Source organism: Schistocerca gregaria, unplaced genomic scaffold (genome assembly GCF_023897955.1).
Source record: "Schistocerca gregaria isolate iqSchGreg1 unplaced genomic scaffold, iqSchGreg1.2 ptg000077l, whole genome shotgun sequence".
In the NCBI taxonomy this organism is placed as follows: domain Eukaryota; kingdom Metazoa; phylum Arthropoda; class Insecta; order Orthoptera; family Acrididae; genus Schistocerca; species Schistocerca gregaria.
In genome coordinates, this window is record NW_026061710.1 from 10,153,863 (window position 1) to 10,169,008 (window position 15,146).

Consider the following 15,146-nt stretch of genomic DNA (forward strand, 5'->3'; position numbering starts at 1 on the left):
GAGGCATTCTGTAATCTTTGGACTATCAGACTGTTGATGAAACACAGGAGTTGCATTGGGATTGAATACAACATTCACCATGCGCACTTTCCTCCATGGTAGTAAAGTCTCTAACAGTCTACACTTTGATCGTTCCCTGGAAGACCAGTAGTAGTTTCCGATGCACATCTGGAGGCATTCTGTAATCTGTGGACCTTCAAAGTGTTGATGAAACACAGATATTGCATCGGGATTGAATACAACAGTCACCATCCGCACTTTCCTCCGTGTTAGTAATGTCTCAAACAGTCTCCGCTTTGATCGTTCCCTGGAACACCAGTGTTAGTTTCCGATGCACATCTGGAGGCATTCTGTAATCTGTGGACTCTCAGAGTGTTGATGAAACACAGAAGTAGCATCGGGATTGAATACAACATTCACCATGCGCACTTTCCTCCATGGTAGTAATGTCTCAAACAGTCTCCGCTTTGATCGTTCCCTGGAACACCAGTGTTAGTTTCCGATGCACATCTGGAGGCATTCTGTAATCTGTGGAAGATCAGAGTGTTGATGAAACACAGAAATTGCATCGGGATTGAATACAACAGAAACCATGCGCACTTTCCCCCATAGGAGTAATTCTCAAACAGTCTACGTTTTGATCGTTCCCTGGAAGAACAGTAGTAGTTTGCGATGCACATCTGGAGGCATTGTGTAATCTATGGACCTTCAAAGTGTTAATGAAACACAGAAATTGCTTCGGGATTGAATACAACAGTCACCATGCGCACTTTCCTCCGTGGGAGAAATGTCTCTAACAGTCTACGTTTTGATCGTTCCCTGGAAGACCAGTAGAAGTTTCCGATGCATATCTGGAGTCATTCTGTAATCCGTGGACTATCAGACTGTTGATAAAACACAGAAATTGCATTTTGATTGAATACAACAGTTACCATGGGCACCTTCCTCTATGTTAGTAATGTCTTAAACAGTCAACGCTTTGATCGTTCCCTGGAATTCCAGTAGTAGTTTCCGATGCTCATCTAGAGGCATTCTGTAATCTGTGGAGTATCAGAGCGTTGATGAAACACGGAAATTGCTTCGGGATTGAATACAACAGTTACCATGCGCACTTTCCTCCATGGGAGTAATGTCTCAAACAGTCTACGATTTGATCGTTCCCTGGAAGACCAGTAGTAGTTACCGATGCACATCTGGAGGCATTCTGTAAACTGTCAACCTTCAAAGTGTTGATGAAACACAGAAATTGTATCGGGATTGAATACAACAGTCACCATCGGCACTTTCCTCCGTGTTAGTAATGTCTCAAACAGTCTCCGCTTTGATCGTTCATTGGAACACCAGTGTTAGTTTCCGATGCACATCTGGAGGCATTCTGTAATCTGTGGACTATCAGAGTGTTGATGAAACACAGAAATTGCATCGGGATTGAATACAACATTCACCATGCGTACTTTCCTCCATGGTAGTAATGTCTCTAAAAGTCTACGCTTTGATCGTTCCCTGGAAGACCAGTAGTAGTTACCGATGCACATCTGGAGGCATTCAGTAAACTATCAACCTTCAAAGTGTTGATGAAACACAGAAATTGCATCGGGATTGAATACAACATTCACCATGCGCACCTTATTTCATGGGAGTAATGTCTCAAACAGTGTACGCTTTGATCGTTCCCTGGAAGACCAGTCTTACTTCCCGATGCACATCTAGAGGCACTCTGTAATCTGTGGAAGATCAGAGTGTTGATGAAACACAGAAATTGCATCGGGATTGAATACAACAGTAACCAAGCGCAACTTTCCTCCATGGGAGTAATGTTTCTAACAGTCTACGCTTTGATCGTTCCCTGGAAGACCAATAGTAGTTTCCGATGCACATCTGGAGGCATTCTGTAATCTGTGGACTATCAGAGTTTTGATAGAACACTAAAATTGGATCGGGATTGAATACAACAGTCACCATGCGCACTTTCCTCCATAAGAGTAATGTCTCAAACAGTCTACGCTTTGATCATTCCCTGGAAGTCCAGTAGTAGTTTCCGATGCACATCTGGAGGCATTCTGTAATCTTTGGACTATCAGACTGTTGATGAAACACAGAAATTGCATCGGGATTGAATACAACAGTCACCATGTGCACTTTCCTCCATGGGAGCAATATCTCAAACAGTCTACGCTTTGATCGTTCCCTGGAAGACCAGTAGTAGTTACCGATGCACATCTGGAGGCATTCTGTAAACCGTCAACCTTCAAAGTGTTGATGAAACACAGAAATTGCAGCGGGATTGAATACAACAGTCACCATCCACACCTTCCTCCGTGTTAGTAATGTCTCAAGCAGTCTCCGCTTTGATCGTTCCCTGGAAGACCAGTGTTAGTTTCCGATGCACATCTGGAGGCATTCTGTAATCTGTGGACTATCATAGTGTTGATGAAACACAGAAATTGCATCGGGATTGAATACAACATTCACCATGCGCACTTTCCTCCATGGTAGTAAAGTCTCTAACAGTCTACACTTTCATCGTTCCCTGGAAGACCAGTAGTAGTTTCCGATGCACATCTGGAGGCATTCTGTAATTCGTGGACTTTCAGACTGTTGATGAAACACAGAAATTGCATCGGGATTGAATACAACAGTCACCATGCGCACTTTCCTTTATGGGAGTAATGTCTCAAACATTGTACGCTTTGATCGTTCCCTGGAATACCAGTAGTTGTTTCCGATGCACACCTGGATGCATTCTGTAATCTGTTGACTATCAGAGTGTTGATGAAACACAGAAATTGCATCGGGATTGAATACAAAAGTCACCATGTGCACTTTCCTCCATGGGAGCAATATCTCAAACAGTCTACGCTTTGATCGTTCCCTGGAAGACCAGTAGTAGTTACCGATGCACATCTGGAGGCATTCTGTAATCTGTGGACCTTCAACGTGTTGATGAAACACAGATATTGCATCGGGATTGAATACAACAGTCACCATCCGCACTTTCCTCCGTGTTAGTAATGTCTCAAACAGTCTCCGCTTTGATCGTTCCCTGGAACACCAGTGTTAGTTTCCGATGCACATCTGGAGGCATTCTGTAATCTGTGGACTATCAGAGTGTTGATGAAACACAGAAATTGCATCGGGATTGAATACAACATTCACCATGCGCACTTTCCTCCATGGTAGTAAAGTCTCTAACAGTCTACACTTTGATCGTTCCCTGGAAGACCAGTAGTAGTTTCCGATGCACATCTGGAGGCATTCTGTAATCTGTGGACCTTCAAAGTGTTGATGAAACACAGATATTGCATCGGGATTGAATACAACAGTCACCATCCGCACTTTCCTCCGTGTTAGTAATGTCTCAAACAGTCTCCGCTTTGATCGTTCCCTGGAACACCAGTGTTAGTTGCCGATGCACATCTGGAGGCATTCTGTAATCTGTGGACTCTCAGAGTGTTGATGAAACACAGAAGTAGCATCGGGAATGAATACAACATTCACCATTCGCACCTTCCTTCATGGGAGTAATGTCTCAAACAGTCTACGCTTTGATCGTTCCCTGGAAGACCAGTGTTAGTTTCCGATGCACATCTGGAGGCATTCTGTAATCTGTGGAAGATCAGAGTGTTGATGAAACACAGAAATTGCATCGGGATTGAATACAACAGAAACCATGCGCACTTTCCCCCATTGGAGTAATTCTCAAACAGTCTAAGTTTTGATCGTTCCCTGGAGGACCAGTAGAAGTTTCCGATGCACATCTGGAGTCATTCTGTAATCCGTGGACTATCAGACTGTTGATAAAACACAGAAATTGCATTTTGATTGAATACAACAGTTACCATGGGCACCTTCCTCTATGTTAGTAATGTCTTAAACAGTCAACGCTTTGATCGTTCCCTGGAAGTCCACTAGTAGTTTCCGATGCTCATCTAGAGGCATTCTGTAATCTGTGGAGTATCAGAGCGTTGATGAAACACGGAAATTACTTCGGGATTGAATACAACAGTTACCATGCGCACTTTCCTCCATGGGAGTAATGTCTCAAACAGTCTACGATTTGATCGTTCCCTGGAAGACCAGTAGTAGTTACCGATGCACATCTGGAGGCATTCTGTAAACTGTCAACCTTCAAAGTGTTGATGAAACACAGAAATTGTATCGGGATTGAATACAACAGTCACCATCGGCACTTTCCTCCGTGTTAGTAATGTCTCAAACAGTCTCCGCTTTGATCGTTCATTGGAACACCAGTGTTAGTTTCCGATGCACATCTGGAGGCATTCTGTAATCTGTGGACTATCAGAGTGTTGATGAAACACAGAAATTGTATCGGGATTGAATACAACATTCACCATGCGTACTTTCCTCCATGGTAGTAATGTCTCTAACAGTCTACGCTTTGATCGTTCCCTGGAAGACCAGTAGTAGTTACCGATGCACATCTGGAGGCATTCAGTAAACTATCAACCTTCAAAGTGTTGATGAAACACAGAAATTGCATCGGGATTGAATACAACATTCACCATGCGCACCTTCCTTCATGGGAGTAATGTCTGAAACAGTCTACGCTTTGATCGTTCCCTGGAAGACCAGTGTTAGCTCCCGATGCACATCTGGAGGCACTCTGTAATCTGTGGGAGATCAGAGTGTTGATGAAACACAGAAATAGCATCGGGATTGAATACAACAGTAACCAAGCGCAACTTTCCTCCATGGGAGTAATGTTTCTAACAGTCTACGCTTTGATCGTTCCCTGGAAGACCAATAGTAGTTTCCGATGCACATCTGGAGGCATTCTGTAATCTGTGGACTATCAGAGTTTTGATAGAACACTAAAATTGGATCGGGATTGAATACAACAGTCACCATGCGCACTTTCCTCCATAAGAGTAATGTCTCAAACAGTCTACGCTTTGATCATTCCCTGGAAGTCCAGTAGTAGTTTCCGATGCACATCTGGAGGCATTCTGTAATCTTTGGACTATCAGACTGTTGATGAAACACAGAAATTGCATCGGGATTGAATACAACAGTCACCATGTGCACTTTCCTCCATGGAAGCAATATCTCAAACAGTCTACGCTTTGATCGTTCCCTGGAAGACCAGTAGTAGTTACCGATGCACATCTGGAGGCATTCTGTAAACCGTCAACCTTCAAAGTGTTGATGAAACAGAGAAATTGCAGCGGGATTGAATACAACAGTCACCATCCACACCTTCCTCCGTGTTAGTAATGTCTCAAGCAGTCTCCGCTTTGATCGTTCCCTGGAAGACCAGTGTTAGTTTCCGATGAACATCTGGAGGCATTCTGTAATCTGTGGACTATCATAGTGTTGATGAAACACAGAAATTACATCGGGATTGAATACAACATTCACCATGCGCACTTTCCTCCATGGTAGTAAAGTCTCTAACAGTCTACACTTTCATCGTTCCCTGGAAGACCAGTAGTAGTTTCCGATGCACATCTGGAGGCATTCTGTAATTCGTGGACTTTCAGACTGTTGATGAAACACAGAAATTGCATCGGGATTGAATACAACAGTCACCATGCGCACTTTCCTTTATGGGAGTAATGTCTCAAACATTGTACGCTTTGATCGTTCCCTGGAATACCAGTAGTTGTTTCCGATGCACACCTGGGTGCATTCTGTAATCTGTTGACTATCAGAGTGTTGATGAAACACAGAAATTGCATCGGGATTGAATACAACAGTCACCATGTGCACTTTCCTCCATGGGAGCAATATCTCAAACAGTCTACGCTTTGATCGTTCCCTGGAAGACCAGTAGTAGTTACCGATGCACATCTGGAGGCATTCTGTAATCTGTGGACCTTCAAAGTGTTGATGAAACACAGATATTGCATCGGGATTGAATACAACAGTCACCATCCGCACTTTCCTCCGTGTTAGTAATGTCTCAAACAGTCTCCGCTTTGATCGTTCCCTGGAACACCAGTGTTAGTTTCCGATGCACATCTGGAGGCATTCTGTAATCTGTGGACTCTCAGAGTGTTGATGAAACACAGAAGTAGCATCGGGATTGAATACAACATTCACCATGCGCACTTTCCTCCATGGTAGTAATGTCTCTAACAGTCTACGCTTTGATCGTTCCCTGGAAGACCAGTAGTAGTTACCGATGCACATCTGGAGGCATTCTGTAAACTATCAACCTTCAAAGTGTTGATGAAAAACAGAAATTGCATCGGGAATGAATACAACATTCACCATGCGCACCTTCCTTCATGGGAGTAATGTCTCAAACAGTCTACGCTTTGATCGTTCCCTGGAAGACCAGTGTTAGTTTCCGATGCACATCTGGAGGCATTCTGTAATCTGTGGAAGATCAGAGTGTTGATGAAACACAGAAATTGCATCGGGATTGAATACAACAGAAACCATGCGCACTTTCCCCCATAGGAGTAATTCTCAAACAGTCTAAGTTTTGATCGTTCCCTGGAAGAACAGTAGTAGTTTGCGATGCACATCTGGAGGCATTGTGTAATCTATGGACCTTCAAAGTGTTAATGAAACACAGAAATTGCTTCGGGATTGAATACAACAGTCACCATGCGCACTTTCCTCCGTGGGAGAAATGTCTCTAACAGTCTACGTTTTGATCGTTCCCTGGAAGACCAGTAGAAGTTTCCGATGCACATCTGGAGTCATTCTGTAATCCGTGGACTATCAGACTGTTGATAAAACACAGAAATTGCATTTTGATTGAATACAACAGTTACCATGGGCACCTTCCTCTATGTTAGTAATGTCTTAAACAGTCAACGCTTTGATCGTTCCCTGGAAGTCCAGTAGTAGTTTCCGATGCTCATCTAGAGGCATTCTGTAATCTGTGGAGTATCAGAGCGTTGATGAAACACGGAAATTGCTTCGGGATTGAATACAACAGTTACCATGCGCACTTTCCTCCATGGGAGTAATGTCTCAAACAGTCTACGATTTGATCGTTCCCTGGAAGACCAGTAGTAGTTACCGATGCACATCTGGAGGCATTCTGTAAACTGTCAACCTTCAAAGTGTTGATGAAACACAGAAATTGTATCGGGATTGAATACAACAGTCACCATCGGCACTTTCCTCCGTGTTAGTAATGTCTCAAACAGTCTCCGCTTTGATCGTTCATTGGAACACCAGTGTTAGTTTCCGATGCACATCTGGAGGCATTCTGTAATCTGTGGACTATCAGAGTGTTGATGAAACACAGAAATTGTATCGGGATTGAATACAACATTCACCATGCGTACTTTCCTCCATGGTAGTAATGTCTCTAACAGTCTACGCTTTGATCGTTCCCTGGAAGACCAGTAGTAGTTACCGATGCACATCTGGAGGCATTCAGTAAACTATCAACCTTCAAAGTGTTGATGAAACACAGAAATTGCATCGGGATTGAATACAACATTCACCATACGCACCTTCCTTCATGGGAGTAATGTCTCAAACAGTCTACGCTTTGATCGTTCCCTGGAAGACCAGTGTTAGTTCCCGATGCACATCTGGAGGCACTCTGTAATCTGTGGAAGATCAGAGTGTTGATGAAACACAGAAATTGCATCGGGATTGAATACAACAGTAACCAAGCGCAACTTTCCTCCATGGGAGTAATGTTTCTAACAGTCTACGCTTTGATCGTTCCCTGGAAGACCAATAGTAGTTTCCGATGCACATCTGGAGGCATTCTGTAATCTGTGGACTATCAGAGTTTTGATAGAACACTAAAATTGGATCGGGATTGAATACAACAGTCACCATGCGCACTTTCCTCCATAAGAGTAATGTCTCAAACAGTCTACGCTTTGATCATTCCCTGGAAGTCCAGTAGTAGTTTCCGATGCACATCTGGAGGCATTCTGTAATCTTTGGACTATCAGACTGTTGATGAAACACAGAAATTGCATCGGGATTGAATACAACAGTCACCATGTGCACTTTCCTCCATGGGAGCAATATCTCAAACAGTCTACGCTTTGATCGTTCCCTGGAAGACCAGTAGTAGTTACCGATGCACATCTGGAGGCATTCTGTAAACCGTCAACCTTCAAAGTGTTGATGAAACACAGAAATTGCAGCGGGATTGAATGCAACAGTCACCATCCACCCCTTCCTCCGTGTTAGTAATGTCTCAAGCAGTCTCCGCTTTGATCGTTCCCTGGAAGACCAGTGTTAGTTTCCGATGCACATCTGGAGGCATTCTGTAATCTGTGGACTATCATAGTGTTGATGAAACACAGAAATTGCATCGGGATTGAATACAACATTCACCATGCGCACTTTCCTCCATGGTAGTAAAGTCTCTAACAGTCTACACTTTCATCGTTCCCTGGAAGACCAGTAGTAGTTTCCGATGCACATCTGGAGGCATTCTGTAATTCGTGGACTTTCAGACTGTTGATGAAACACAGAAATTGCATCGGGATTGAATACAACAGTCACCATGCGCACTTTCCTTTATGGGAGTAATGTCTCAAACATTGTACGCTTTGATCGTTCCCTGGAATACCAGTAGTTGTTTCCGATGCACACCTGGATGCATTCTGTAATCTGTTGACTATCAAAGTGTTGATGAAACACAGAAATTGCATCGGGATTGAATACAAGAGTCACCATGTGCACTTTCCTCCATGGGAGCAATATCTCAAACAGTCTACGCTTTGATCGTTCCCTGGAAGACCAGTAGTAGTTACCGATGCACATCTGGAGGCATTCTGTAAACCGTCAACCTTCAAAGTGTTGATGAAACACAGAAATTGCAGCGGGATTGAATACAACAGTCACCATCCACACCTTCCTCCGTGTTAGTAATGTCTCAAGCAGTCTCCGCTTTGATCGTTCCCTGGAAGACCAGTGTTAGTTTCCGATGCACATCTGGAGGCATTCTGTAATCTGTGGACTATCAGAGTGTTGATGAAACACAGAAATTGCATCGGGATTGAATACAACATTCACCATGCGCACTTTCCTCCATGGTAGTAATGTATCTATCAGTCTACATTTTGATCGTTCCCTGGAAGACCAGTAGTAGTTTCCGATGCACATCTATAGGCATTCTGTAATCTGTGGACTATCAGAGTGTTGATGAAACACAGAAAATGCATCGGGATTGAATACAACAGTAACCATGCGCAACTTTCCTCCATGGGAGTAATGTTTCTAACAGTCTACGCTTTGATCGTTCCCTGGAAGACCAATAGTAGTTTCCGATGCACATCTGGAGGCATTCTGTAATCTGTGGACTATCAGAGTTTTGATAGAACACTAAAATTGGATCGGGATTGAATACAACAGTCACCATGCGCACTTTCCTCCATAAGAGTAATGTCTCAAACAGTCTACGCTTTGATCATTCCCTGGAAGTCCAGTAGTAGTTTCCGATGCACATCTGGAGGCATTCTGTAATCTTTGGACTATCAGACTGTTGATGAAACACAGGAATTGCATTGGGATTGAATACAACAGTCACCGTGCGCAATTTCCTCCATGGGAGTAATGTCTCAAACAGTCTACGCTTTGATAGTTCCCTGGAAGTCCAGTAGTAGTTTAAAATGCACATCTGGAGGCATTCTGTAATCTGTGGACTATCAGACAGTTGATGAAACACAGAAATTGCATCGGGATTGAATACAACAGTCACATTGCGCCCTTTCCTTTATGGGAGTAATGTCTCAAACATTGTACGCTTTGATCGTTCCCTGGAAGACCAGTAGTAGTTACCGACGCATATCTGGGGCATTCTGTAAACTGTCAACCTTCAAAGTGTTGATGAAACACAGAAACTGCATCGGGATTGAATACAAGAGTCACCATCCACACCTTCCTCCGTGTTAGTAATGTCTCAAACAGTCTCCGCTTTGATCGTTCCCTGGAACACCAGTGTTAGTTTCCGATGCACATCTGGAGGCATTCTGTAATCTGTGGAATATCAGAGTGTTGATGAAACACAGAAATTGCATCGGGATTGAATACAACATTCACCATGCGCACTTTCCTCCATGGTAGTAATGTATCTATCAGTCTACATTTTGATCGTTCCCTGGAAGACCAGTAGTAGTTTCCGATGCACATCTGTAGGCATTCTGTAATCTGTGGACTATCAGAGTGTTGATGAAACACAGAAAATGCATCGGGATTGAATACAACAGTAACCATGCGCAACTTTCCTCCATGGGAGTAATGTTTCTAACAGTCTACGCTTTGATCGTTCCCTGGAAGACCAATAGTAGTTTCCGATGCACATCTGGAGGCATCCTGTAATCTGTGGACTATCAGAGTTTTGATAGAACACTAAAATTGGATCGGGATTGAATACAACAGTCACCATGCGCACTTTCCTCCATAAGAGTAATGTCTCAAACAGTCTACGCTTTGATCATTCCCTGGAAGTCCAGTAGTAGTTTCCGATGCACATCTGGAGGCATTCTGTAATCTTTGGACTATCAGACTGTTGATGAAACACAGGAATTGCATTGGGATTGAATACAACAGTCACCGTGCGCAATTTCCTCCATGGGAGTAATGTCTCAAACAGTCTACGCTTTGATAGTTCCCTGGAAGTCCAGTAGTAGTTTAAAATGCACATCTGGAGGCATTCTGTAATCTGTGGACTATCAGACAGTTGATGAAACACAGAAATTGCATCGGGATTGAATACAACAGTCACATTGCGCCCTTTCCTTTATGGGAGTAATGTCTCAAACATTGTACGCTTTGATCGTTCCCTGGAAGACCAGTAGTAGTTACCGATGCACATCTGGAGGCATTCTGTAAACTATCAACCTTCAAAGTGTTGATGAAACACAGATATTGCATCGGGATTGAATACAACAGTCACCATCCGCACTTTCCTCCGTGTTAGTAATGTCTCAAACAGTCTCCGCTTTGATCGTTCCCTGGAACACCAGTGTTAGTTTCCGATGCACATCTGGAGGCATTCTGTAATCTGTGGACTATCAGAGTGTTGATGAAACACAGAAATTGCATCGGGATTGAATACAACATTCACCATGCGCACTTTCCTCCATGGTAGTAAAGTCTCTAACAGTCTACAATTTGATCGTTCCCTGGAAGACCAGTAGTAGTTTCCGATGCACATCTGGAGGCATTCTGTAATCTGTGGACCTTCAAAGTGTTGATGAAACACAGATATTGCATCGGGATTGAATACAACAGTCACCATCCGCACTTTCCTCCGTGTTAGTAATGTCTCAAACAGTCTCCGCTTTGATCGTTCCCTGGAACGCCAGTGTTAGTTTCCGATGCACATCTGGAGGCATTCTGTAATCTGTGGACTCTCAGAGTGTTGATAAAACACAGAAGTAGCATCGGGATTGAATACAACATTCACCATGCGCACTTTCCTCCATGGTAGTAATGTCTCTAACAGTCTACGCTTTGATCGTTCCCTGGAAGACCAGTAGTAGTTACCGATGCACATCTGGAGGCATTCTGTAAACTATCAACCTTCAAAGTGTTGATGAAAAACAGAAATAGCATCGGGAATGAATACAACATTCACCATGCGCACCTTCCTTCATGGGAGTAATGTCTCAAACAGTCTACGCTTTGATCGTTCCCTGGAAGACCAGTGTTAGTTTCCGATGCACATCTGGAGGCATTCTGTAATCTGTGGAAGATCAGAGTGTTGATGAAACACAGAAATTGCATCGGGATTGAATACAACAGAAACCATGCGCACTTTCCCCCATAGGAGTAATTCTCAAACAGTCTACGATTTGATCGTTCCCTGGAAGACCAGTAGTAGTTACCGATGCACATCTGGAGGCATTCTGTAAACTGTCAACCTTCAAAGTGTTGATGAAACACAGAAATTGTATCGGGATTGAATACAACAGTCACCATCGGCACTTTCCTCCGTGTTAGTAATGTCTCAAACAGTCTCCGCTTTGATCGTTCATTGGAACACCAGTGTTAGTTTCCGATGCACATCTGGAGGCATTCTGTAATCTGTGGACTATCAGAGTGTTGATGAAACACAGAAATTGTATCGGGATTGAATACAACATTCACCATGCGTACTTTCCTCCATGGTAGTAATGTCTCTAACAGTCTACGCTTTGATCGTTCCCTGGAAGACCAGTAGTAGTTACCGATGCACATCTGGAGGCATTCAGTAAACTATCAACCTTCAAAGTGTTGATGAAACACAGAAATTGCATCGGGATTGAATACAACATTCACCATACGCACCTTCCTTCATGGGAGTAATGTCTCAAACAGTCTACGCTTTGATCGTTCCCTGGAAGACCAGTGTTAGTTCCCGATGCACATCTGGAGGCACTCTGTAATCTGTGGAAGATCAGAGTGTTGATGAAACACAGAAATTGCATCGGGATTGAATACAACAGTAACCAAGCGCAACTTTCCTCCATGGGAGTAATGTTTCTAACAGTCTACGCTTTGATCGTTCCCTGGAAGACCAATAGTAGTTTCCGATGCACATCTGGAGGCATTCTGTAATCTGTGGACTATCATAGTGTTGATGAAACACAGAAATTGCATCGGGATTGAATACAACATTCACCATGCGCACTTTCCTCCATGGTAGTAAAGTCTCTAACAGTCTACACTTTCATCGTTCCCTGGAAGACCAGTAGTAGTTTCCGATGCACATCTGGAGGCATTCTGTAATTCGTGGACTTTCAGACTGTTGATGAAACACAGAAATTGCATCGGGATTGAATACAACAGTCACCATGCGCACTTTCCTTTATGGGAGTAATGTCTCAAACATTGTACGCTTTGATCGTTCCCTGGAATACCAGTAGTTGTTTCCGATGCACACCTGGATGCATTCTGTAATCTGTTGACTATCAAAGTGTTGATGAAACACAGAAATTGCATCGGGATTGAATACAAGAGTCACCATGTGCACTTTCCTCCATGGGAGCAATATCTCAAACAGTCTACGCTTTGATCGTTCCCTGGAAGACCAGTAGTAGTTACCGATGCACATCTGGAGGCATTCTGTAAACCGTCAACCTTCAAAGTGTTGATGAAACACAGAAATTGCAGCGGGATTGAATACAACAGTCACCATCCACACCTTCCTCCGTGTTAGTAATGTCTCAAGCAGTCTCCGCTTTGATCGTTCCCTGGAAGACCAGTGTTAGTTTCCGATGCACATCTGGAGGCATTCTGTAATCTGTGGACTATCAGAGTGTTGATGAAACACAGAAATTGCATCGGGATTGAATACAACATTCACCATGCGCACTTTCCTCCATGGTAGTAATGTATCTATCAGTCTACATTTTGATCGTTCCCTGGAAGACCAGTAGTAGTTTCCGATGCACATCTATAGGCATTCTGTAATCAGTGGACTATCAGAGTGTTGATGAAACACAGAAAATGCATCGGGATTGAATACAACAGTAACCATGCGCAACTTTCCTCCATGGGAGTAATGTTTCTAACAGTCTACGCTTTGATCGTTCCCTGGAAGACCAATAGTAGTTTCCGATGCACATCTGGAGGCATTCTGTAATCTGTGGACTATCAGAGTTTTGATAGAACACTAAAATTGGATCGGGATTGAATACAACAGTCACCATGCGCACTTTCCTCCATAAGAGTAATGTCTCAAACAGTCTACGCTTTGATCATTCCCTGGAAGTCCAGTAGTAGTTTCCGATGCACATCTGGAGGCATTCTGTAATCTTTGGACTATCAGACTGTTGATGAAACACAGGAATTGCATTGGGATTGAATACAACAGTCACCGTGCGCAATTTCCTCCATGGGAGTAATGTCTCAAACAGTCTACGCTTTGATAGTTCCCTGGAAGTCCAGTAGTAGTTTAAAATGCACATCTGGAGGCATTCTGTAATCTGTGGACTATCAGACAGTTGATGAAACACAGAAATTGCATCGGGATTGAATACAACAGTCACATTGCGCCCTTTCCTTTATGGGAGTAATGTCTCAAACATTGTACGCTTTGATCGTTCCCTGGAAGACCAGTAGTAGTTACCGACGCATATCTGGGGCATTCTGTAAACTGTCAACCTTCAAAGTGTTGATGAAACACAGAAACTGCATCGGGATTGAATACAAGAGTCACCATCCACACCTTCCTCCGTGTTAGTAATGTCTCAAACAGTCTCCGCTTTGATCGTTCCCTGGAACACCAGTGTTAGTTTCCGATGCACATCTGGAGGCATTCTGTAATCTGTGGAATATCAGAGTGTTGATGAAACACAGAAATTGCATCGGGATTGAATACAACATTCACCATGCGCACTTTCCTCCATGGTAGTAATGTATCTATCAGTCTACATTTTGATCGTTCCCTGGAAGACCAGTAGTAGTTTCCGATGCACATCTGTAGGCATTCTGTAATCTGTGGACTATCAGAGTGTTGATGAAACACAGAAAATGCATCGGGATTGAATACAACAGTAACCATGCGCAACTTTCCTCCATGGGAGTAATGTTTCTAACAGTCTACGCTTTGATCGTTCCCTGGAAGACCAATAGTAGTTTCCGATGCACATCTGGAGGCATCCTGTAATCTGTGGACTATCAGAGTTTTGATAGAACACTAAAATTGGATCGGGATTGAATACAACAGTCACCATGCGCACTTTCCTCCATAAGAGTAATGTCTCAAACAGTCTACGCTTTGATCATTCCCTGGAAGTCCAGTAGTAGTTTCCGATGCACATCTGGAGGCATTCTGTAATCTTTGGACTATCAGACTGTTGATGAAACACAGGAATTGCATTGGGATTGAATACAACAGTCACCGTGCGCAATTTCCTCCATGGGAGTAATGTCTCAAACAGTCTACGCTTTGATAGTTCCCTGGAAGTCCAGTAGTAGTTTAAAATGCACATCTGGAGGCATTCTGTAATCTGTGGACTATCAGACAGTTGATGAAACACAGAAATTGCATCGGGATTGAATACAACAGTCACATTGCGCCCTTTCCTTTATGGGAGTAATGTCTCAAACATTGTACGCTTTGATCGTTCCCTGGAAGACCAGTAGTAGTTACCGATGCACATCTGGAGGCATTCTGTAAACTATCAACTTTCAAAGTGTTGATGAAACACAGATATTGCATCGGGATTGAATACAACAGTCACCATCCGCACTTTCCTCCG